Source organism: Pongo abelii, chromosome 16 (genome assembly GCF_028885655.2).
Source record: "Pongo abelii isolate AG06213 chromosome 16, NHGRI_mPonAbe1-v2.0_pri, whole genome shotgun sequence".
Lineage (NCBI taxonomy): Eukaryota > Metazoa > Chordata > Mammalia > Primates > Hominidae > Pongo > Pongo abelii.
Genome location: NC_072001.2, coordinates 96,991,959 through 97,017,776, shown reverse-complemented (window position 1 = coordinate 97,017,776; position 25,818 = coordinate 96,991,959). Strand labels below are relative to the sequence as shown.

General features: G+C 36.9%; 1 long non-coding RNA gene across 1 annotated transcript in view; it reads right to left on the bottom strand.

Moving 5' to 3' along the window:
* Positions 1-3,993: 3,993 nt before the first annotated feature.
* The window catches only part of LOC129050209 (uncharacterized), a 54,451-nt gene continuing 32,626 nt past the window's right edge, over positions 3,994-25,818 (bottom strand). Inside the window, exons 2-4 of the long non-coding RNA XR_008513794.1 lie at positions 11,680-12,008; positions 10,798-11,033; positions 3,994-4,255 (exon numbers count right to left, since the gene is read on the bottom strand). This is a non-coding gene — a long non-coding RNA (uncharacterized LOC129050209). The remainder of the gene's footprint in view (positions 4,256-10,797; positions 11,034-11,679; positions 12,009-25,818) is intronic.

The window sequence follows — 25,818 nt, the reverse complement described above, 5'->3', positions numbered from 1 at the left end:
CGCCAGTGGGACCACAGATGGTCTCTGAGGTGCCTCAGAAACATAACCAGCCTCTCTTAGGCACTGACATGATAACTCATTTCTGTTTGATTGTGCTGTATGTAACATAAGCATTAGGAACTTGGAAAAAATATATTTAATTTATTTCTCCCAGAGAAGTGAAGAAATTCGTAAGATTATGGTCTCCAGAGCCAGAAGACTTGGGATCAAATTGCAACGCGAGCAATTACTAGCTGGGTGACTTTAGGCAAGTGATTTAACCTCTTTGTGCCTTCTATTCTACATGAATAAAATGGGAAAATGAATGTTTTTGAGAATAAAATGAATTAATAGATGTGATATGCTAAGAACAGTGTCATTATTGAATTGAGATTAGCCAATAACCAACCACATGTTCAAGAACTATAGACCAGATGGGGATTCTTGATTTTACTATCATACTCTCGTTACATTTCTGGAATAATCTCTACTTGATCGTCAAGTATTATTTTTAAATGCTCTACACGAATTTGTTTATTAATATTAATGTTAATAATCAAATATGTTAATATTACATATTTTATGATATTCTGTGAAATGATACTTATATTATTCCTAAAAAATATAGGGCCTGCTTATTAGTCTGTTCTCACACTGCTATAAAGATAATACTTGAGATTGGGTACAATTCAAGATGAGATTTGGGTGGAGACACAAACCCTAACCATATCAGTCTGTAGTTTTCTTTGTAATATTTATCAAGCTTTAGTAAAACTAAAATGCTTATTTTATATGAAATATCTGGAAAACTTTTCTCTTCATCTTCACTATAGAATAAATAACATTGTAATTATTCTTTAAATGGTGATATAATTCCCCTAGTGATATTTTTCCCAGGGTAGTTTTTTTTTTAACAACTTTTATTTGTTCCTTCTACAGAAAATGGACTTACGTTTTGTAGTCCCGCAGGACTAAGTTTTAGTAATTTCACTAAACATTTTCCATTTCATCAAGATTTTCATATGTATTTACATAAAGTTGAGTAGTATCATTCTTATGACTTTTTAAATTTCTCTTGCTTCTGTTACTTTTTATTTTATGTGCTTATATTTTCTTTTCTTTTGTCTTGATTAGTTGATAATCTATTAAAAATCAGCTTTCAGATGACAAGCTTTACTTCTTTTTAAGACTGATTTTTAACTTTTTAATTTCTTAGTTTATTTGTCCTTTCTGTCTTCCTTATGTTCATCTTGCTATCTTTTTCTAACTTCTTGCATCCGATGTTAAGTCTTCGTGTTTAAAGATAAGAATAGCAAAGCTTTCGAGTTTTCTTTTGATTTTAGTTGTATCCCATGCTCTGTTTTGGTTTTTATAATTGTCTGGATAAGCTGAGGTTATACTCTATATATTTTCTTGGTACTAAGAATTCATTAAGAAATAATTCATCAATCTCCAATGGTGGAGTATTTTTTATTATAATTAATAGTCACTGAATTATAATAATATAATGCTGTCTACATATTTATTATTTAGAATTTATTGTGGTTTACTTGGTGACTTAATTAATACACAACCAGATTTTGAGTGTGTTCTGTCAGCAAGGTATGTTCTCTCTTATTATACAAAGTATGATTAATATCAATCAGATGTACTTTTTAAATTAGGGTATTTAGATATTCTATACCTTTGCTTATTTTTTGTTCATTTTCTCATGAAATACAGATGAATTCAATTATCTTGCTAACATTCATGTTTCTTTAGATAGTAACTATTAGTCTTGCTATGAGCAACAATAAATTTTCTCTTTATTATCACCAGATTTTAGTTCATAATTTTATCTTTCTTTGGGTTTACTTTGTACACCTAAATATACTTACTTTTCTATTACATGCTCTATCAGCATGTAATAAATAAATGACTTCTAGCCCAGCTATGATTAATGAAGCAATCAGTGAACTTACTTCACCTCTCACCTTTCTTCTCTTCCCAATTTGTGTTGTTGGATCATTTCTATTATACATTGTCAAGGCATTGGAAGTGTGCATTATGCTCTCTCATTCTCATATGCACTTCTCTTTTAGTCTTTCTCAATCAAAATGGATTGAATATATTCACCACCTCCAATTCTTTTGTCTTATCTCCCCAGCCATTCCTTGGTTCATTGAAGTTTTGTTTTCTATTAATTTCTTCAAGAAGGGGTAATGGGTAAATATTTGCTGGACATTCCATGTTCAAAATTGCCAGCTAAGAAAGCTTAGCTGGATATAAAATCTTTGTCTAACACTTTCTTTCCTGAAGGATTTTGTAGACGTTGTTCCACTGTTTTCTGTCAATGAATGTTGCTTAGGATAAATCTGAACTCAGTTTGATTTTTGTTTCCTCTTATACGTGACTTGACCTTTCTCCTTGTTTGCCAGAGAAATTCTTCCTTTTATTGTAAAAAACCACCAATGTCAACACAGTATATCACAGTATATATTCTAGCATTAACTATTAACTACTCCGTGGTATATTTTATGCCTTTTCAATAAGTAGGTTCATAGTATTTATGTGGCAGGAAGTATTTTTGAATTATATATTTAAGAGCTAGTCTTATTCAGTTTGGCTTTCTTCTTCAAGGACTTTAATGATATGCATGTTAGATATTCTTTGTCTATATTGTATTGTTTATTCTTTTCTTTCCAAACCTTTTAGACTGTTTATTTCCCTTTTTACGTTTGATTTCTTCTTTCTGTCTTCTGTGGCTTTACTGTGACTTTCTCTGTGTTTATCCTATCTTGGTGCCTTTCAACTATATCTTCATTTCTGTAACGGCTTTATTTTCCCATTTTTTCCCCTGAAATTTGCCAGTTCACCTTTCATATCCTTCTGCTAAATTTATTATCTCTTCTCTGAATTCTTGCATTTTGGATTCATGGAGTTCCTCATAGAAGCAATTAATTATTCTTTGGGATTTTAAACTTTTCGTCAAACATACTTGGTCACAATTTTTATCTGTTCCATGGCAAGTGCATGTATTTGAGGTCTAAGAACTAAATTGGTCTCCTAGTTTCACTAAACACGATGTACTAAGTTGTTTTTTTTTTCTTTTTTGGTATATTTTAGATGACTTCTAGGAAGAAAATAAAAAGTTCTGATTAAACAGCCGTATTCGTGCTGGAAGTCTACACTTTGAATTTCTTGCACTCCAAGATTCTAACTGTTGACCAGTTATCAGCTGACATTCTATAAATGTTTGATGAGTAGCTGAATGGCTGAAAAGATTAGTGCAAACTAAAGAATTACTAAAGTCCTGAATGTGATGTTTGGTTATGTCTATAATTTATAGAATTTTCCCTATTATTTTAAATGCTAACATTTCATGGAAGTATATTTGAATATAAAAGATTGTAAAATTACTAATCCAGCATTTTAAAAATCCCCTGATGAATTTCTTAGAAGCACATATAAATAATATCTTCTCTAGGTAATTTCATATATTTATTTTTTTCTTTCATGTTCTAATTTTGTTGAGACAAAAGGAGGGCTTTTTCTTTTAACCAAAATAATCAGAAATCTTATCAGTTTAGTAATTAGGGATTGAAATACAAAGCTAGTGAAGTAAGGCTACATTGCAAGGTCTGATAGTATACAGTAGTTTAATGTTTATTTCTCTGGCATCATATCCTCTCTATAAGAGAATGTGTTGGAAGATTAAGTACAAATAGTTTTTTGCTTGACATGCTAGATTTCGTCATGCTGCTAATTAGCACAAATACTTACTCCAAGAAGTGAGATCATTACTTTCTCTGGTAGTAACTGAGAGGTTCTTTGTAGTGGAGAAAAAGCCCAGGTGTCCAGCTTGAAATAGCAACTACCACCCAGGTGTCTATCCTAGTAACAACAAAATACTTTAGCTAAAAATCCAAGAAGAATGGAACTGCTTCATTCTTTCTATGCTGGATGGCATTCACGAATATGTATTAGTAAATAAAATAATTATCTCTTGCTGTGTAAAAAACTACTTCAAAATTTAGCAGCTTAAAACAACAAGCATTTATTATCTCACATGGTTTCTGAGAGTCAGAAATCTGGGAGAAGCTTAGTTGGGTGGCTCTAGCTCTGGACGTCTTGTGAGGTTTTACTCAAGCTGTTGCCTGGGGTACAGTCACCTGAAGGCTTAGCTGGGGCTGGAGGATCTTGTTGCAAGCTCCCTCATCTGGCTGTTGGCAGGAGGCCTCAGTTTCTCACCATGTGGGCCTCTCCGTAGGACTGCTTGCAACAAGGCAGCTGGTTTCTATCAGGGTGAATTATGAGAGAGAAAGAGATAGAAATTGAATGTCTTTGATAGCATAATACCATCCCTTCTACTATATCCTGTTGGTCACCTTGACCAACTCTGGCACAATGCAGGAAGGAACTACAAAGAGTGTGAATTCAGGAGGTGGAGATTATTGGGGGCCATCTTGGAAGCTGATAAACACCAGGTACTAAACTTGTTCCAGGAAGTACACCAGGCATAGATAATACATGTATGAATAGGATAATTTATTTATTCCTTTTATTAGTCTTGTGGTCAATAGAACATGTACTTAATATCTACTATATACCAGCATCTGTGTTATACAAAAGGTATTCTAAAGTAAATAAGACATGAGCTTCTTATATTCTGGCGGGAGAGATAAATATGTCAGTAAATAGACAATGGTGTTCCACTCTAACATAAAAGTGATTACACTAAATATTGTAGGGGCATTTTGGAGAGAGGTTGCATAGAGAATGTGCAAAGTTGAGCAATTGCTCCAAAGTGCATTTGAGTAGGACAGACAGAGCGATTAGCATTGAGAGCTACAGCCACTCAGTATTTTAGAAGAATGAAATAGCATGCATATAGATTTACTTTTGCAAATACGGGTGCAACAGTGTCTCTTACCCTATGTGCTCTTCTTCAACGTGACCTGGACATTTTCCCATCTAGAAGTGGGGTCTATTTCTCTGTGCTCTTAAATCTGAGGGTCTCAGGAACTGCCTTCACTAATAGACTATGGTAGAAGTGTTGCCATGCCTTTTTCTGTTACAGCCTTTAACTAGCTGGGCAGTTTCTACTGCCTGCCTCTTGGAATCTAGCTTCCGTGTAAAAAGTGAGACTTCTTTTAGATATCCTTACTTTCAAGAAGGTAAGCCAAGTGAAGAAAGCCTGGAGGATGAGAAGCCGCATGGAGAGAGAGAGAGGTCAAGAAGCCCTACGGCATCAGATGTGAGTAAAGAAGCTATTTTGAAGAAGATTCTTCCACCCCAGCTGATGCAATATCGATCAGAAACGACCACGCTTTGGAGCCATTTCTACATTCCTTACCCCAAAAAATCATTAACAAAATAAAAACGATTGCTTTTAGCTATTAAATTTTGGTGTAGCCAGTTGTCCTGCAAGAGATAACTGAAATAATGAGCATGTCACGTTACATAATTAGTAAACCATATAATGGAGCTAGCCTAAATTACAGACTGGGGCAGGCCAGCGTGAAGCTGGAACAAAATTCAATGAAAAACAAAACATACTTGCTGTGTTCTGCCAAATGCTGTTAGGAAAGAGGTGGACACGCTCAACTCTTCTGAATGGCAGAGTGGCATAATGAGATTTGTGATTAGAGGTGATCATACTGGGAGAAATTCAGAAGATAAGTGACACAGTGGAGACATTTGAGGAAAGCAGCCCCATTCTTCTTTTATTATTGTTATACTTTAAGTTCTGGGATACACGTGCAGAACATGCAGGCTTGTTAGGTATACATGTGCCATAGTGGTTTGCTGTACCCATCAACCCGTCATCTAGGTTTTAAGCCCCACATGCATTATGTATTTGTCCTAATGCTCTCCCTCCCCTTGGCCCCAGTGTGTGATGTTCCCCTCCCTGTGTCCATGTGTTCTTATTGTTCAACTCCCACTTATGAGTGAACATGCAGATGCAGCACTGTTCTTACACATGCTCTTGAAATTGACCATACAAGGATGATGAAGGCAGACAATGGAAGAGTCACAGCATGGAGAGGAGCAACACACTTGGAAATAATTCATAATCAGAATCACGGAGGTTTGATTAGGAGAAAGGAGTGAGAGAACAATTGTTGCAGATGACTCTACAATGCTTTGCAATTGTCTAAGACAGCAAACACAGGAGAAGGAGTAGCTATAGTGGGGCAAAGGTGGCTAATGAGTCGGTTTCAAATGTGTTGAATTTGAGGTGCCTATGGGATTTTTAATGATTTCAGTCAAGTATTGGAAAAGCGATTGTACTATGGTTTTACTCTGCCATCATTTTCCCCTCTCTCTCACACTTCCTAATTATTTTTAATAGAGGGCAGCAATCCAAGAGATGTTGGTTGCTACTGAGTTCCCACTAATAGCTTCACACAGATTCTCACATTATAATGGTCCTAACATCCCAGCAACCCACATTTCCCATTTGGTATTTTTTTTTCAATATCTAATTACAGGCATAAGATCTCAGTAATGACTGGGTTACATTTTCTGCTAGACAAATTATGGACATAATTATAGGCACATGTTCAGTATAATATTGAAGCATCTGATGCTTCTATAGAGAAGATAATTGTCAATCTTTGTAGTGTAATTAAGTCTATATGGGAATCCTCATCATTTTCCAAATGAGCAAACAGTGAGCTAGTCTTGATTGGCTGTGTCATGGCAGCTAGTGAAACGCATTTGCTGTGTAGGTTAATTAGTCATGTATGAATGTCACAACCCTCAGAAAACTCGACATTAGCTCTAAGTATTAGAGTTAATTAGCAGTACATTGTTGCAACTCTCCATGATATTTACCTGGCTTATCTTTGGAAATCTAGCCTTTCGTTTTCTTTTTCCTGAATCTTTCTTCTCCTAGTGATTCAGATCATTTAAATTTTCTACCCATGAATTCCAATACAGACATGAGAGAGCACAGGAGCAAGGATTTACAGTGAAACAGACCTGGGTTCAAATCCCTTTCAATTTCATTCTTATGGTGAAAATTTTGATTATTTACTATTAATGTCTCTCAGTTTCAGTAGTTTATCCATAAATACATGTTTAATCTTATTTTCAATGCTTTTTAAAATAAACTTGAGGCATTAATAAGTCTTTTCCTTAAGTTTTTCTCCATACATATTAACTACAGTTCAATATTTGTTTACAGCCTTTCCTTTGGTGTAAAATGTATTGTACAAGGAAGAACACAAACCTTAACTCTATATTTGCTAACTTTTGCAAATACATACACCTGTGGAACCCAAACCTCCATCAAGAAATAGAACATTAATATCATTCCAGCATGTTCCCCTAGGCCTCTTGCCAGTCAAATCCCGTCCTACCCCTCCAGCAGAAGCAAGTTTTCCGATATTTTTCCACAACTTTTGCTTGTTCTTGAACTTCATTTGAATGTAATAATGTAGTCTATAATTTTTTTTATGTAAGTCTCTTTTTTCATTAAATGTGATGTTTTGAGCTCCATTCATGTTGCCATTATCAATGCATCCTTCCTGCTGGGAGAACTAATATATCTGAAAATTTCTGTTGCTTAATATAATAGAAACCTATTTCTTGTTCATGTCGGAGAACAACATGGGTATTTCTGGTTCAAGGACAGCTTCCTGGATATGGTGAACTTGGTCCCCTGCCACTTGGGGTTTCACCTTTTCCTAAGGCCTGGGCAGAGCTGCATTCAGTGGCTGATGCAGAGAAAAGGGACAGAAGGTAACCACAGTGTAAATATCCAGCCCGGAAGTGGCGCATATCACTCTGCACACATGCCATTGGTGGGGTTGTGCAGGAGGCAGGTGGGGGTTGGGCACATGGCCGTATGTGAGGAGCACAAAGGTGAAAAGCAAAAGTCCTGGGTGAGCAGCCTCGTTCCTGTACACGCTCCACACTGTGGAAGGAAGAGTGCACATTTTTGATGGAAAGATGGTTCCCTGCCACGATGTCTCACCTTAATCCCGTGACCTTCCCCTCACACTATGCTCTTTCCTGGGTTCCTCTGTAAGGATAAATGGAGCATAAACCCTACAAACCAATGACATCATGCCCACAGATTCCACACATCTCAAATCTGGACGTCAAGTCCTGTCTATCCAATTGCAGTTTCCCTACAAACTCAGCTTGTCCGTGAGCATTCTGCCACTTGCATGGGCTGCTGGATGTCCTCCAAGGCTGTTTCTAATGTTGCTTCCACTTCTGTATTCAGATCTCTCACCTCTGCTAACCTGTTCAAATGTTGGTAATGAAAAAATATTTCCTTAGGTAAGGGTCTGCCTGGTACCCAGAAGCTGTTTTCAAGCAAAATTACTAAAAATACAGATGGTCCCTGGCATACTATGGTACAATTTTTCGACTTTACAATGGTTGAAAAGTGATAGGCATTCAGTACAAACCACATTTCAAATTTTTAATTTTGATCCTTTCCCAGGCTAATGATATGAGTACCATACTGTCTCTCAATGCCTGGCAGCGGTGGTGAGCACAGCTTCCAGTCAGCCCCGCCATCTCAGGGGTAAACAACAAATACTCTATAGTGTACTGTGTTGCCAAGTGATTCTGCTCAACTGTAGGCTATTGGAAATGTTCTGAGCACATTTGAGGTAGTCTAGGCTAAGCTATGATGTGTGGCAGGTGAGGTATATTAAATGCATTTTTGGCTTAAGATATTTTCAACTTTATTGGTACACAAACCCACCATAAGTCAAGGCACATCTGTACAGAAATCTTTGACTGGAAAATCCCCTAATCATTCTCTTAACTTTTTTTTTCTTTTCAATCAAGCCATCATCAACAAGGCTCCTAGAAAGGTATTGAGATATTTACTATGTGTCTGGCCCTTTGCTAGAACTTTTCACATATATTATCTAAATTAATTTAAAAATGTTATAAGACACACATTGTTGTTATTCTGGGATATAGGATGCTGAGGTCCAGAAGGTGAATGGTATTCCAAAGGCAGAATTAGAGAATAACCTGGGATTTGAATTCGTGTAATTTGCAGTCTTATGATTAGAAAAGATACTAAAGAGTCTCTAATTCCTTCATTTCAAATATAGGGAAATAGAAGCCTAAAGCACTCCAGTGATTTGTCTACATCCAAATGCTGGGGAGCGGCTAAGACTTCTAAATCTATTATGTCTGTTTTTTTAAAAAACAATAAATGTCATTATTCCTACACCCTTGCACTATGTCTGAATTGATTCCTAGTTAACAGTGACCAGTAGGGCAGCTTCTGTTTGGAGGCTGCCTATCAAAATACTCTCAGCTTCCACCTGAAAGCTGATGTCACATCAACTAGCTATCTTCCTAAAATGATCAAACCACGCTTTGCCTTTGCTAAACACTTTTTCTCTTAAAGTCTTCCCAAAACCTGTTTAGCAAAGGCAAAAAGGCTCTGACAAAATTTCTCCTAGTTCAAAGGTATGAATTCACTACATAAGTGCAATTCAAAGTTTTCACTACCACAACAATCAGCTTCTCATATTTCCTTGCTATCTTTGCTTTTATTGTCTGAACCCAAATCAGCTTGGCTCAGCACTGGCAACAAAGTCATATTTAACTGCTGTAAATATGTTTTCCTCACTATCAGGCATCTTTATTTACTCTAAGTAAGGCAATAAACTAGTGTAGGTTAGGAGTCACCTACATACTGAAAATGAAATGGAAAAACATTCCCACCAAGAAAATAAAATATCTTTGAAAGGTGACACACCACGTTACTTTTGTTAATCCCTAGTTGGGGACCTTGTAAACACACAGCTAGAGTCTGCTGCAGTAAATACCTATGATGATACGTATCTAAGTGAGTGGGTATAAAAGGAAAAGAGAAAATATTTTCCCCCTAAAGAACAATAACATACAATCTTGTAAGCCAGTTAGCAAAGCACTCTGGAGAGACCTCACCTGCTGGAGAGATATGCAATTTGTGGGAAGCCACTAATTGCAACTTATAGAACATGGTTTTAAATCTTTCCAGAAAGTGCCTTGCTTATTCAAAATGAGGCATTTAAAGGCTGCAAAGCTGCCAAAAGCTCTTGCCCATGGTGACTGGCATTTTCCTGTCCCAGAGAGAGAGTAGGTCTAACATCTTATAATAATGATTGGACTCAAGTGTCCCATGGGGAGAGTGGAGATGTTGGCCAATACTAAAAAGTAAAATGTAAAAAAAGAAAGCTACCATTTGCTTGAGGACAATCTGATTTCAGGATATATACATATATACATATATATATGCCCACACATACACACATATATATATACACGCACATACATATATACACAGACATATATACATATATGTATATATATATATATATCTGTCTATATATATGACTATCTGATTTCAGGCTCTCTCTCTCTATATATATATATATCTATAGATAGATAGATAGATAGATAGATAGATAGATTATACTTAATAGGTTTTACCTTCAGCAGGAAGGCTCTGCTAGATATCTTCTAGGAAAAAAAAAGTTTTTAAAAAAATCAGTTCCAAACCACTTACTAACCAGAACACTGCCTACTTTCTAGAAGTCAGTTAATGCACAGTTTTTGAATGATGAATATAGTTTTCATTAACTGAGAACATATCACACCCCTGGCATTCAGGTCAAGTCTATCCCCTGCTGTTTACCATACAGCCCTGCTGGGCTTTCTTGAGTGTTTCAGGTCTTTTCTCATGCTGTATTCTTTTCCTTCCTGCTCTCTCCCAAAAGCTTCTCTGTCTAGCTATCTACTCCTTATTCTTCCACACTCAGTCAAAATGTTTAGCAACAGGTAAAGAGTTATAAATTAGGGATTGCCTACCGTGGAGGCTGAACATTTCCCTTGAACTTGTATGTGGTGACAGTTTCCTTCCATGAAACTCAAGTCTATGTAGATGTCATGTTATGCATCCCTACAGGATGCTTCACTTTTTCTTTCATGTCACTGGGGACAATTGTGATTGCTTATCAAAGCCTCTTGGTAGGAGCGCTAGAGTGGGAGAACCTGCTGATCTTGCTTCCTTTTACCTTCTGTGTCCTCTTCCTTTGGTCCAGTTCCTGTAAGGGCACATAAACATTTGAGGAATGAATGACTCTTCAGTGAATTCTCATTAATACTGTAAGATAGGAATCATTACCCTTAATATACACATAACAACATTGACGAAGATCAGAGAAGAAACTTCTCTGGGATTCTTGATGTAATAAATAATAGAGCTAGTTTGCAAAGCCATGTCTACCTTTCTCTAAAATCCATAACTTTCCACCCTATGCTGCTTTGCCTTATGCTTTAAAAGGAACTCTTACCACATGAACTTAGGGTATAAAAGTGAAAATAGTACCAGCAAATGCAAAAAAAAAAAAAATGCAAGTGAAATTTACATGTGCAATGAATGGTTAGGAGATGGCCAGCAGTTTTAGTGTGTTTAAATTGCCTTTTTTTTTTTTTTGCCTTGGTGCCTCATGGATATTAGCTCAGAAACCAGCTGTTCCTAAATATATCTCATGGTTACTTAAAAGGAAGTTAGGAGGCTGAGGATGAAGTGAAGCCAACCTGTGTTTTCCTACCCCGGCACAGAGTTTGAAATCTGTAGGAGTGGCTTCACTAGTCAAGTCAGGACTGAAACACACCACAAGGGAGAGGGCAGTCACTTACTCTGACTCTGATGGGAAAAAATAATCCCTATAACCAATCTCTACTCACCATTTAGTTTGGTCTGTGACTACTTCAACCAGAGGTAATAAGATTATAGCCATGTGGAACGCTTTCAGAAGATGACATCGTTTGAAAGGCATATAATTGGTGGTCTTATTGGAATACTGCATCGAGCTAACTTTTATAAATGTGCAGAATGCCTGAGAAAAGCTGAAACTCTATTGAATGATTTGGAGAAGGCAGACATTGCCAATTTCCACACTACGGTGCTTCTGAGTAGATTATGTGGAGACTGGTGCCCATAGCTTGAATCAAGGGCTACTTAGACTTTGTGAGAGAGGTTCACAGTTTCAACTGGGTGATGGTTCCTCTTGGAACTAAAAATGACAGAAATTATTGAAATTATCATTGTCAAACATCTCACCAAGCTGTCAACCTCATTAAATAAGTATTTATTTATTTATTTATTTATTTATTTAAAGCCCAATTATGAACAAGTTTGTAAGTGAGAAAGGGTGGAGCTGCTCAAGAAGTCTATTTTTCGTATAGACCAGATAGACCAGACCTTAAGCCAAAAAATATATAAAGCTCCTAAATGTAAACCAGGCTTTGCATTCATTTGGCACATTTAAATGTGAACCCTCAAATACAGTGTCACCCTAAGGTATATAAAGTATGACCCAGTGGTGGCTTGAGCGCTGCTTGAGTAAGGGGAGGACTCCAAGAGGACTTGTTGAGCTAAAGGTGAGAGGAGAAGCCAGGCACGGTGGCACACCCCAGTAGTCTCAGCTACCAGAGGCTCAAGTGGGAAGATCACTTGAGCCTAGAAGTTCAAGTACAGCCTGGGCATCATAGTGAGACTCCACCTGTAAAAAAAAATAATTGAGGTGATGGGTAAAAGAGGAAATTCACAAGGCTGAAAAACTGGCATAAAATTATGGGAGGAGCATAAACTTCATGGCCAGGAACTAATTGTTTTCACGGATTAAATAAACACAAATTGGGTGCTCCAGTGGGGCAATCTGTTAGTGTGTGGTACTTATACATAAATACACATGAAATATTTTTATAAGTCATTTTAGGAACAGTGCTAAATCCCAGGAATAGGAAAAAGAATCATACAAGGTAATTAATAAATTATTTTTTGATATGGTTTGGCTGTGTCCCCACTCAAATCTCATCTTAAATTCCCACCTGTTGTGGGAGGGCCCCAGTAAAAGGTAATTGAATCATGGGTACAGGTCTTTCCCATGCTGTTCTCCCAATAGTGAATAAGACTCATGAGATCTGATCATTTTAAAAAGGGGAGTTTCCCTGCACAAGCTCTCTTCTCTTGTCTGCTGCCATGTGAGACATGCTTTTCACCTTCTGCCATGATTGTGAGGCCTCTTCAGCCATGTGGAACTGTAAATCCAATAAACCTCTTTCTTTTGTAAATTGCCCAGTCATGGGTATGTCTGTATCACCAGTGTGAGAACACACTAATACATTTTTCTTTACAGTGATTTCTTAGTTTAGTGAAGGAATGAGACATGTGGACAGATATTTACCTTAGTAGACAGAAATTCACAAGATACAATGGGCACACAGCACAGAAAGAACTACACACTCAAACACTGAAGAATTTCTAAGGTAAGTTATGCAAGCAAGTGATCCTTGAGGAATATTTTCCAGAATGCTAGTTATGTAATACATTAGGACAGGCCAATACTAGAAAGGAGGAAAATCTCCAGAATGCTACTGTAGCAATTCAGGCTCCAGTGGGATATGGCCTAAAGAAATAATATTTGGTATTAGAAGCTGATTTTATGAGTATTCAAGAAGAAATTTGCTTTCCCGTTCATTCTCTTGTATGGCTCACATTGTGTTTGTGTGTGTGTGTGTGTGTGTGTGTGTGTGTGTGTGTGTGTGCTGTGTGTGTATATACTCAAACTTCATCAATCCACACTCATTCAATAACTAGTTATCTATTTATTAATCATTTATTGTGTCCCAGGAACTGAGCTAAGAACTGCTGGAACAAAATGGATGGCATAAGAGCCCTATCCAATAGGTACCACTAATTGAATGACCTCTTTGTATCTGTCTAAAGACTTAGCCTAAGTTAAGCAAAGCCTGACACTATGTAATCTCTTATATTATGGCATCATGTTGTGGGAATAATGAGTTGAAGTAAAAAGAGCATGGTCTAGCTAGACAGAGGGTCTCAAACTTGAGTGTGTATCAGAATCACCCAGAAGACTAAAACAAGGATTAGTGGACCCTGCCCCAGAATTTCTGATTCAGTAAGTCTGGGTGGAGCCTGAGATCTTTAATTCCAACATATCTTCAGGGAATGTTGGTGCTACTGGTCCAGGAATAATACTTTGAGAACCTTTGGAGATATACTAGTTTCTCATTCCTCTTTCTTTATTACTCTAGCTCAGAGACTCTATCCTTCCTTGTCAACACTAGCAGCACCAAAGGTTGAATTCTATGTGGTTCAGCTTTCTGCTTAACATGTGGAATTTTCTCTCCCCAGGACTAAGTTATAATCTGTTGGATTTCTTTGAGTTTTGTTCTTGTCCAGGGAAAGACGTTCATTAAATAGTAGCTGATGTGGCCAGGCGCAGTGGCTCACGCCTGTAATCCCAGCATTTTGGGAGGCCGAGGCGAGTGGATCACCTGAGGGCAGGAGTTTGAGACCAGCCTGGCCAACATGGCAGAACCTTGTCTCTACTAAAAAAAAAAATACAAAAATTTGCTGGGTGTGGTGGCGTGCACATATAATCCCAGCTACTTGGGAGGCTGAGTTAGAAGAATCGCTTGAACCTGGGAGGCAGAGGTTGCAGTGAGCCAAAATTGCGCCACTGCACTCCAGCCTGAGAGACAGAGTGAGACTCCATCTCAAAAATAAAATAAAATAAAATGAAAAAAGAAAATAGTAGCTGACATAGAAAGTGTCATGATCCCCAGACTCAGGGGAAGAGACGTGGCCTCTCACGTGAGGGTGGGTGAAGTTTAGTAGCAAACTTACATGGAGCACCTCCCAGATGATACATACCTCTGCATCACGACCTGAACATCTGAACATATGTGCCTTGAGAAAGCAGTCTTTACCCAAAAGCGTGTGTCCCACAAACTCAAAAGAAGCTCTCAGTGTTTAAAATGAAAAAAGCTCAATCATGACAAGAGAAATCATATTCACTATGCAGGAAATTGAAGTTCAAGTCTTACCTATATATCTGAGAAAAAGAAAAACCTGTATTCAACCTCAGAGTAATCCCTAATGAACTACAAGAATCTCTGTGTGCCCTTTATCAGGTGACCAGCTAGCCACGCAGTCAATTCCCATCACTGCAGAGCATATGAGGAAAGATGCACTACATTCGTTTTCATGCACTTTTTACATATTGAAGTCAAAACTCCAACGTGTAAACTGAAAATAAAAAAAATAATAATTAGCACAATTTCCTCCAGGATTATTTGGCTTGCAAAAATGAAAATGTAGCTTTATTTTAAGTGATTTTGGGTTTTCTCCCTATTGAAGTCTGGCTACATGTAGTAGAATTTATCTCATTCGTATATGGGGAAAATTAAGCACTATTTCAGCATATGTCTAAGGACCACTTTGCTGCGTGTACAGAGACCCAGGGCACTGGGGAGAAGACATGTTGCATTTAGCCAAGCTTTGATAAAGTAGGATAAGATCTGGGAGGACCTTGCACAAGCAAGGTTTCCACGTTAAAAGAGTGCGAATACACAGATTGCTATCAAAATTACGCATCTCTAGCCCAGCGCCTGGCACATTAAAAGCACTCCATAAATACTTTTGATTTGGAATTTAGTAGAGAAAAAAAGAGCCAAGATTTGTTGGGTTTTACTCTTGAACCTGTAACTCATTTTGTTCTGAAAACATTCCCCAGTAAAAAGGCTTGGCCATCCATATACAGCCTTGGCCATCCATATATATTTCTCTTAATTTTCCACAATATGTCCTCAGCAAGTGTAAAGTTGTAGAAAGGTGAACACCATGGTGTCCTGTGGAGGAAATAACTTAAATAGGAGGTCATTTTTCCAAGATGCATGGTGACTCTAGACATCATCAGACCTCACTGTAAAACCTTGCTTTTCCAGATGGTGAATGGATGTGAAAAGTTTTACAAGCACTTCTTTTCCAAATGTTGAAGAATTTTAATTTTTTTCTTGTTGTAAAATGTTTATGCTCCAGCCATTGAAAATAGTGCAATATGAAAACTTGCTGATCTGCTTTTTTGTCTAGAGAAAGAAAACAATTTGTTTGGCACAAGTCATTGATTTTCCAGTAATTTGAGCAATAAAGGGACTAAATTCTTAGAAAAAATACCAAATCCAACCCCACCTGCCTGATGTTTTCAAAAGATAGTGCATACTCAGCTCAGAGTCCAGAAACATTTATAATTTGCAGTTCTTAATAAACTGATGGAAAGGCAAAGATGTTAATAATTTCTACAGTTTACAAGCTAAAGGTATACTCATAAATTCCTAAGTAATTATGAACAAAATATTTAAACTCTTGGCCTCAACTTATTCAGTGATAATGTAAGCATACCAAACTACCTACTTCTCCAAATATGTATTAATAAGTAATAGTAAAAATGATAATAATTACTCCTTTTTGAATGCTGGTGTTTTCTACATGTCAGGCATTATGCTAAAACCTTTACTTGAATTATCTCATTTTGTTCTTATCACAAACCTAAAACATGTTCTATGATGTCATTTTACAGATAGTGAAAACCAAGGTTATTTAGAGGATAAGCAACTTTCCTGAGTGAACAAAAACAGACCTAGGATAACTTCAAGTCTACCTAACTATAAAACCAGTGTCCACAAACATTTGTCAAAATTATAAATAGGCTCTCAGATTAAATATTATTATTTTCCCCTTTAAAAGACATAGATGGGCATACACTAAGCTATGAAGTAAATTATAGATAATAGACAGATAGATGATTGACACATAGACAGATAGATAGATAGATAGATAGATAGATAGATACATAGAGATACATAGATCACACACATACTTGTTTCTTTCCAATTCCAACAGCCCACTCTGTTTTTTCCATGACTCTGAATAGATTATTTCTGTTACTTTGGATAGGTGGGTTGATTTCATAAAACAAAAAATAGAAATAAAATCTTTTATCACCTTTAGATATAAATGACTTGTTTTTGTAATTAATATATCTACTTAAATAACAAAAATTCAAACTTGTTCCACAGTTAAAACTTCTTTCTTCTCAGTTCCAGAAGTAGATTCAGATTCAGGGGCCTAATGCTCACACACTTTGGTGTAGAACCCATTTTTTGAAAAGGGATGCAAATTTTGAAATATAAAATTAGATACAAAAGTGAATATTTAGTGTGATGTCAGCAAGAGGGTAGATTAGGAAGCTCCAGTTCATAGAAGGCAGTGGTACTCACTGGAGTATATGAAAACCACAGAGGCACTTTGGACCATTGAACATCTAGAGTCAAGAGATTACAGACCAAGGAATGCAATAGAACATTTAGAACCCCCTAGAAAAAGCTAGAGTGAGATATTTTGGGAAATTAAGACACTTAAAAGAAGCCTGGAAACACACAGAGACAGACACACACACAGAGGCCCAGACAGAATGCATACCCAGAAAAGATCTGCAAAGACATTAAGACTTCAACCCAGGCTAATGTCAAGGATAGGTGGGCCCACTAAGTAGTAACAGTCTTCCACATCAGTTTGCAAAGATGGGGAGAGGTGTGTACTTTTCCAAATGCCCAATTTTTAACAACAACAACAAAAAAATAAGGCATAAAATGAAATCGGGAAATATGACCCATGTAGAGGAACAACATAAATGTTGTTATATATGTATATATAAATATATACACATATTTTTATATATATATACACACATGCAATGGAATACTATTTAGCCACAAAAAAGAATGCAATTATGTTATTTTCAGCAATATAGATGAAACTTGAGGTCATTATGTTAAATGAAACAATCCAGGGACAGGAAAGACAAATACCACATGTTCTCATATGTGGGAGGTAAGAAAGTAGAACTTGACCAGGTGCAGTGGCTCACGCCTGTAATCCCAGCACTTTGGGAGGCAGAGGTGGGTGGATCACTTGAGGTCAGGAGTTTGAGACCAGCCTGACTAACATGGTGAAACTCCATCTCTACTAAAAATACAAAATTACCCAGGCCTGCTGGCGCATGCCTGTAACCCTCGCTACTTGGGAGGCTGAGGCAGGAGAATCACTTGAACCCAGGAGGCAGAGTTTGCAGTGAGCCGAGATCTTGCCATTGCACTTCAGCCTGGGCGACAGAGAGAGACTCCATCTCAAAAAAAAAAAAAAATTTTTTCATGAAAGTGATTAATAAAATGCCAGATACCAGAGCATGGGAAGGGTGTGGGTGGGAGGCAGGATGAAAAGAAATTATTTAATGAGCATAAACATACAGTTAAAATAAATAAACTCTAATGTTTGATAGCAGAGCAGGGTGACTATAGTTAGCAACAGTGCATTGTATATTTTAAAGTAGCTAGAAGAGAGGGCTCGAAATGTTCCCAACACACAAAAGTGATAAATACTCAAGGCAATGGACACTCCCAATACCCTGACTTGATCATTACACATTCTATGCGTGTAAGAAATGTACCCACATATACCCCATAAACATGTAAAATATTATGTATCAATTTAAAAAAGGATGATTCCAAGTTAGTAACTTAGCTTCATACTTTAGGATACCATAAAAAGAATAAACTAAACCTGAAGCTAGCAGAAGCAAATAAATAATAGAAGTTAGAGCAACAGTGTGGAAGTTCTTCAAAAAATTAAAAAATAGAATTACCATATGATTCAGCAATTCCAGTTCTAAGTATATAACCAAAAGAATTGAAAGTAGGGTCTCAGCAACGTATTTGTACACCAACGTTAGTAACTGCATTATTCACAAAACCTAAAACATGAAAGCAACCCAAGTGTCCATCAACAGATGAATAGATAAGCCAAATATGACATATGCATTCAATGAAATATTCTGCTCTAAAAAGGAAGGAAATTTTGGCATATACTACTATGTGGATGAAGCTTGAGGATATTAAACCAATGAAATAAACCAGTCACAAAAGATAAATACTGTATGATTCTAATTAACCCCGAAATAGTGTCTTCATCCCAATACTTGCAAATGATCAGAGAGAGCAAAGAATTGACAGGGTTACCACTGGATGCTGAGGCCTAAGTAAAACCTGGAATACATAGTTCACTCATCCCAGCCATCCTGTGATTTCTTGCATACAACACTTCAGTGGCCTTCACCACACTTTGTCAGGGTAGAGAGGCAATCATCTCTATTTGTGTAACTCCTGTTCCACCCTCCACAGGCCAAAGGGGAACAACTAAGACAGGGAGAAATCTTTTCTTAAAATAGATTCTGTCCACTCCAAGTACTAAATGTTAGAAAAAGTAAATACTTGACGTAGTATTCATATCTTAAAATTGGCTAGTTACCATGAATACTGCAAAATTTTAAAAATAGAAAAATCAAAATCAAGTATTTATGACGTTTCCTTAAAGGACCATCTCTCTCATAGCAGAGATCAACCAATATTGGTTGCTTAAGATTACAAATATGTGTATAAAAGGGTCAAAGCTATGAAAAGAGTAGTTTCTCAGTAAATTTAAAGCAGCAATGAAATACAAAATTAGAATAGATACAGCATCCTATATTATCAAACACATTCAAGCCAATTAGTTCATAACATCTGTTGATATTTATCCACAATAGTCTTAAAAAATCACTTTCCTGTATCAATGCTTGCTACCTCTAATGTTTACAACAAATCAGCAAGCTAGGTATTATTTTGCCTATTTCACAGATGCAGAAATTGAACAATAGGAAGATTCAACGCAACGTAGTCAGGATAAGAATGAATGAGAAGAGGCCCAGTCCTTAGGAGGAATTGTAACCAAGTTTCATCTGTAGATCTCCTAGTGATCCTCCAGCCTTGAATTTGTTTTAAGATCTATCTGAGTTACTACTTCCCTAAGAGTTTCTCAGAAGCAAATCCAAATCTTCCCTTAAGTAAGGTATTTACTTAAAGATATTCAAATTATTTCTACAAATAACTATACAGAGTTAAAGATTTCCAGGTAACAGAGAAACCAAAGACATCATGAGCAAGAACCAACAAAAAAGAGAAGCTGACCCACAAAATATTTAGATTTTGTGTGATCAGTCTTTAAAGTAAGTGACCGTACTATGTGCAGAGAAACAAAGATAAGCTTGAAAATGTAACAGCAAACAAAAAATGATAAAATATAATATAGCACATCATAAACTAAAGAATGAAACTAAACTTCTAAGCCTAAGGTACAATAATCAAAATCAATTACTCATACAAATAGCCATAAGGAAATTAGATTACAAATAGCCATAAGGAAAATTTTAAACTAGAAGATAACTCAGAAGAAATCATCTAGAATATAGCATAAAAAGGACACAAAGGTGGAAAAATTAGAATAGTATGAAAAGATAGAGTAGATTCCATGAGATCTAGCCTTTACTTGAAAAATTGTGGTCCCAGAAGAACAGAAAGTTAAAAATGAGGCAATATTTGAAGAGATAACAGCTCAGAGTTTTCCTTGACAAAGCAAAAGCTTCAACCCACAGATTCAAGAAACTCAGTGGTAACCAACAGGATAAATAAAAATAGATATTCAGCTAAATACATCACAGTGAAACTGCTGAATATCAAGTCAAAGAGAAAATCTTAAAAGCAGCAGAAATTTTTTTTAAAAAGACATTACTTTTATTGAAACCATAGAATTACAACTGCTATCTCAAAAGCAACAATAGCTGGAAAACAATGGAATGACATTTTCAAGGAAACAAAAGAAAATAATTGCTAAATTACTAGATCTAGGAAAATGCGGCTTAAAAATGAAGTTGAAATAAAGACATTTTCAGACAAACAATAATACAAGACTGCAGCAGACTGTACTAGACAATTAAGACAGGAGCCTTTGACATTAAAAAAAGTAATCCTGTTAAAAGACATGGGTTGATGGAAGAGATAAAGAGCAAAGGAAGATAAATTGGGATGGGAGTAATTCCAAATGCAAATCAAACAATAATGTTTTAGTTATATATGATTTTCTTTTCTATTTCTCTGATTACTAATAAGAATGAACATTTTTTTTCCTGTGTTCATCACCATTCCTGACGCTCCTTGAAGAAATGCCTACTCCTGACCTTAGCCTTCTTTTCGATTTGGTCATTTGTCTTTTTGTGATTTATTTGTTAGTTATTTATTTCATATAAATTATATCATTTTTAATTATTTTTGCTGTGTTTTTATCTTAAAAGTTTTTATTTTTTATGAAGTTAAATGTATCAGTTTCCCTTTAGAGATATAACTTTTACTTTAATGTTTAAGGAAACTTTTATATCTCAAGACTGAAAAGTAAAACTCAATGATGGTTTGATTTGCAACATTAGAAAAGAGGGGTTGGAGATGGACTCTCAGTTGACAGCTTGTATAAGTGGATGGATCGTAAATCTACCCACTGAGAAAAAGGACACTACAACAGTAATAGGTTTTAGGGAAGGGGAGGAAGATTACAAATTTATTCTTGGCCACATTCAGTTTGAAATACCTTTGAGTCTTCTATGATTAATATATCAAGAGGGAAAATGATTACATGGATCTGGTGCCTCTAGGAGGTTTCAGAGATGGAGATGTTATTTATTAATTATTTGTATGACAGGGGAAAAATAAAGCCATGAGTGTAAATGAGCTCACCTAAAATGAGCAGAGCAGTGGTTCTTAACTAAGGGGGATTCAAATGTCCCGCGGAACATTTGACAATGTGTGTAGACTTTTTTTGTTGTCACAACTTGGAGGGATGAGAGGGGAGTGCCTCTACCAGATAGAGGTCAGGGATTCTGCTAAGCAACCTGCAATACACAGGACAGCTACCATCATGAACCCCACTTCATAACAAGAAATTGTCCATCCCACAACATCAGTAGCGACACAGTTGAAAAAGAGAGAACCGAAGAATCATCTGGGTGTTAGGTTTCTGTGCTCCAGGTTGGCTAACTGAGAGGTGAGAGAGCAGAGAGAAGAGGGCACAGGCCTGTTTTGAGCAGCATTTGGTGGCTGTGCAGAAGATGGCACATTTTCAAATGACATTGAGGAGGAGCAATTACTAATTTAGGAGGAAAACCAGGAGTGTTAAGTCATGGAAACCAGAAGCCAAAGAGAGAAAGTGATCAGGGATGTCAAATTCTAGTGAGTTTATTCAAGTTAGGAATAAAAACTATCAATCAGACAGAGATCATGTAAATGAAGGTTTTAATGGCCTTACCAAGAGCTGTTTCAGTGGAGTGATAAGGGCAAGAAGGGAGCAAAGTCAGATCAGAAGGTGTTGAGGATTGAGTGGGAGATACAGAAATGAAATTAGCAAGAATAAGTAGCTCTTTCAAGATATTTGACTGTGAATGAAAGAAGAAACAGAGGTGTGAAGTGGAGTGAGATTTCTTTTCTTTTCTTTCTTTTTTTTTTTTTGAGGAGAGATTGAAGAATACTTAAAAGCCAATGGACAAAAATAACAATCGCTGGCAAGGATGCAGAGAAAAGGGAACTCTTGTACACTGTTGTGTAATGTAAATCAGTACAGCCATTGGAAAACCATATAGAGTTTCTTCAAGAAATTAAAAAATAGAGCTACCACAAAGTCCAGTAATCCCATCACTGGGAATTGATCCAAAGGAAAGGAAATCAATATATCACAGGGATGCCTGCACTTCCTTGTTTATTGCAGCACTATTCACAATAGTCAGGATAGGGAATCAGCCTGTGTCCATCCATGGATGAATAGATAAAATGTGAGTTGTATGCACAATGGAATAAAATTCATCCATTAAAAAGATGAAATCTTGTTATTTGCAGCAACATAGATGGAACTGGAGGTCACTATGTTAAGTGAAATACACCAGGCACAGAAAGACAAATATCATATGTCCTTACTCATAATGCGGGAGCCAAAAAGTTGATCTCATGGAGGTAGAGAGGAAAATGATAGTTACCAGAGACTGTGGTAGGAGAGATGGATGTGGTGAGAGGGATGAGGCAAGGTTTGTTAACGGGTACAAAAATACAATTTGATGGAAGGGATATGTTCTAGTATTCAATAGCACAGTAGGGTGACTCTAATTAACAACATATTTTATATTTTAAAATAGCTAGAAAAGAAGACTTCAAATGTTCTTAACACAAAGAAATGGTAAATGTTTGAGGTGATGGCTATCCTAAATACTCCAATTGATCATTACACATTGTATGCATGTATCAAAACACGGCATGTACCCCATAATATGTACAAATATTATGTATTGATACAAATCATAAAAATTAAAAAATTTAAATAGAAGCAGGGCTAGCCAGGTGCCACCATGCTTGAGAGGTCATCTGTAGGTACCCTGGCCAGTGACCCCAGCTAAGGCCATCCCCATTGAGACATCAGCCACGTGAGCAGAGCCATGGCAGACCTCCCAGCCTGACCATCTGCCTGCTGAATTCCATGGAGTGACCTTAGTCAAAAGAGGTGGAAAAGAAGACTTGGCCAACCAAAAAGAGCTTGAATTTCTGACCACAGAATTCCTGACCATAAAATTATGAGCTCTAATAAAATGTTGTTTTTAAAGGCAAACAAACAATGACAAAGGCCAATGGAGTAGATCCAAATGAGGGAGAATGAGAGAAATGTACTAGAGAGATCCTGACAGTGCATGGATGTGGAGGATGGGAGAATTCAAGGGACAGAAGGAAAAGATGACTTTAGATAGGAGGAGAAATGGCTCTGCCAGTGTAATAGGGAGACAGAAGATGGAATGTGTTATGTGTAGGTGGATGTGCATGTAGGTTTAGGATCAATACTTCCAATCTAACAGCTTCTACTTTTAATCTAAAGTAGGAGGCAAGTTCAACTGCTGAGAATTGGGAAAGAAGTGTGGAATGAGATTGTACAGAGTGGAGATAGTTTTAAATATGCCTTGTGTTTGGCAGAATAGTCAGTGATAAAAGAAAGGTAACAAGATAACACGATCATCCATCTCTGTCTCATTTCAGTCACCATCTCTCCCTCACTCTCTCCCATTTCTTCTATCCCTTTCTTTCTCCCTCCTTCCCTTTTCCCTCTCCCTCTCTGTCTCACCTCTCAACCAACCTGGAGCACAAATGCCTAACAGCCAGGTGATTCTTGAGTTCTCTCTTAAACATCAAGTGTTAATAGATTTTTCATCCCACACAGGACATAGTTACACAGAAGACATTTCAGTAGAACATTTATTCTCTGATTTTTCTGCCTTAGGACCGCATCTTTACATTTTAAGTTTCTAACTTACTATACTGTCATCAGAAATATGTTCAAATGAATCCTATATAAACTCACTGTTTTAGACCATTGCTACTCCATAGAGTACCTAAAATGAATGATAACCTAACACAATAGATCTCTGCTTATTTCTGCTCCTCAGCAACCAACGCTATCTTCCTATGGCTGTCACAAGTGGTAGGCTTAGTGTAGTCAGATTCACTTCAATTCTGATTCCTTTAATTCTAATTTGTGTGAAAGAAATTTGAGAAACTTACTTAAATTCCCCAAGACATTGTTGACTAATCATTAAACGGACATTGTGGTAACTGTCTTTCATAGGCATTGTGAGTATTAACTACCTATATACTTAAAGTGATCATAATTTCTGATTCAAGCTAATTGTCCTGGCATAATTATTAACAATGTCTTCTTTCTGTTCTTTTTTTTGTGCTTTTTATTCTTTTAACTTTTATTTTAAGTTCAGGGGTACATGTGCAGGTTTGTTACACAGGCAAACTTGTGTTGTCATGGGGGTTTGTTACACCGATTACTTCATCACTCAGGTATTAAGCCTAGTACCCGTTAGTTATTCTTCCTGATCCTCTCCCTCCTCCCACCCCCCACCCTCTGGCAGGCTCCAGTACGTGTTGTTCCCCTCTATGTGTCTTAAAATTGCCCAGATTTAAATAGCAAGTTATATGGTTACCCCTTAGGGCCACCAGTGTGTTTGTAAATGTTTAAAAACTAGTTCTCCAGAGAGATAAAAAAATGATTTGCAGCATTTGTGTAAATTTCCATGGTGTAAATATTCCCTCTGTGGCCAATGTGTTTCGCTGAAAGGATTCCTGAAAATTTAATAATTGGCTTCTCTGAGCTAATAAGAGCTGGCTCTAACACCATTGAAAGTGGCTCTCAAAATTAGCTGCACATTGAAATGACTTATGTAGCTTTAAATATGTTGGATTCCACCTGTATGGGTCTGCAGTTAGCCCTGGCATCAGGATCTGTAAAATTCCCCTGGTGATTCTGCTATGCAGCTAATCTTAAGGACCCTTGCCCTATACACCCAGCCTATGGTAAGTGATCAATAAGAGGTGGCCATTTCCATCGGATAGGCTCTTCTTGTGACAATTTTCTCTTGAATGACTTCATCTCTTTTCTCTCTGGCTTTAATGTAAATGTTAATAAGTAAATTTGGGAAACTATTAAAACCAGAATTCTGAAAGACTTCTTGATTCAGATCTTTCTTCACAGATCACTCCCCACTAGAAAATAAATGTGTTCTTCTGTCAACCTGTGTGCTAGTCTCCTACTCAATTTTCACCACCTTTTCTATTTTTACTTCGTAGCTTTACCCATCCTGAAACTCTCTCCTTGAGAGTCTCATGTGATATGAAAGTGGCAAACGCAAAGTGTGGAGGTCACCCAAATGGATAGCAGGGTCACGACGTGGACGAGGCACACGAGAATGTCCATGCCATGAGCTACTGAGGATAAGAAGAAAGCAGGAATTCAATCATAGGCAGGAAATGGCAAACCACCCCCAAGGGACAGGAACAACTTGAAATTGATCAGGTATGGATTTGATATTGAAAGAGGTCTAATCCAGTTGTTGAAACATGGCCACAGAGTCTGCAGGCAAGCATGCTATTCTAAGAGACGGGAGATGGCAATCACTGTTTTTCTGGTCAGTCTATTGCAAGGGTGAAGGAGTATCACACAAGAAGTCTAAAATATAAGATTTTTATTTTCAAGTACTTAAAACTCTCTTCTTTCATTGT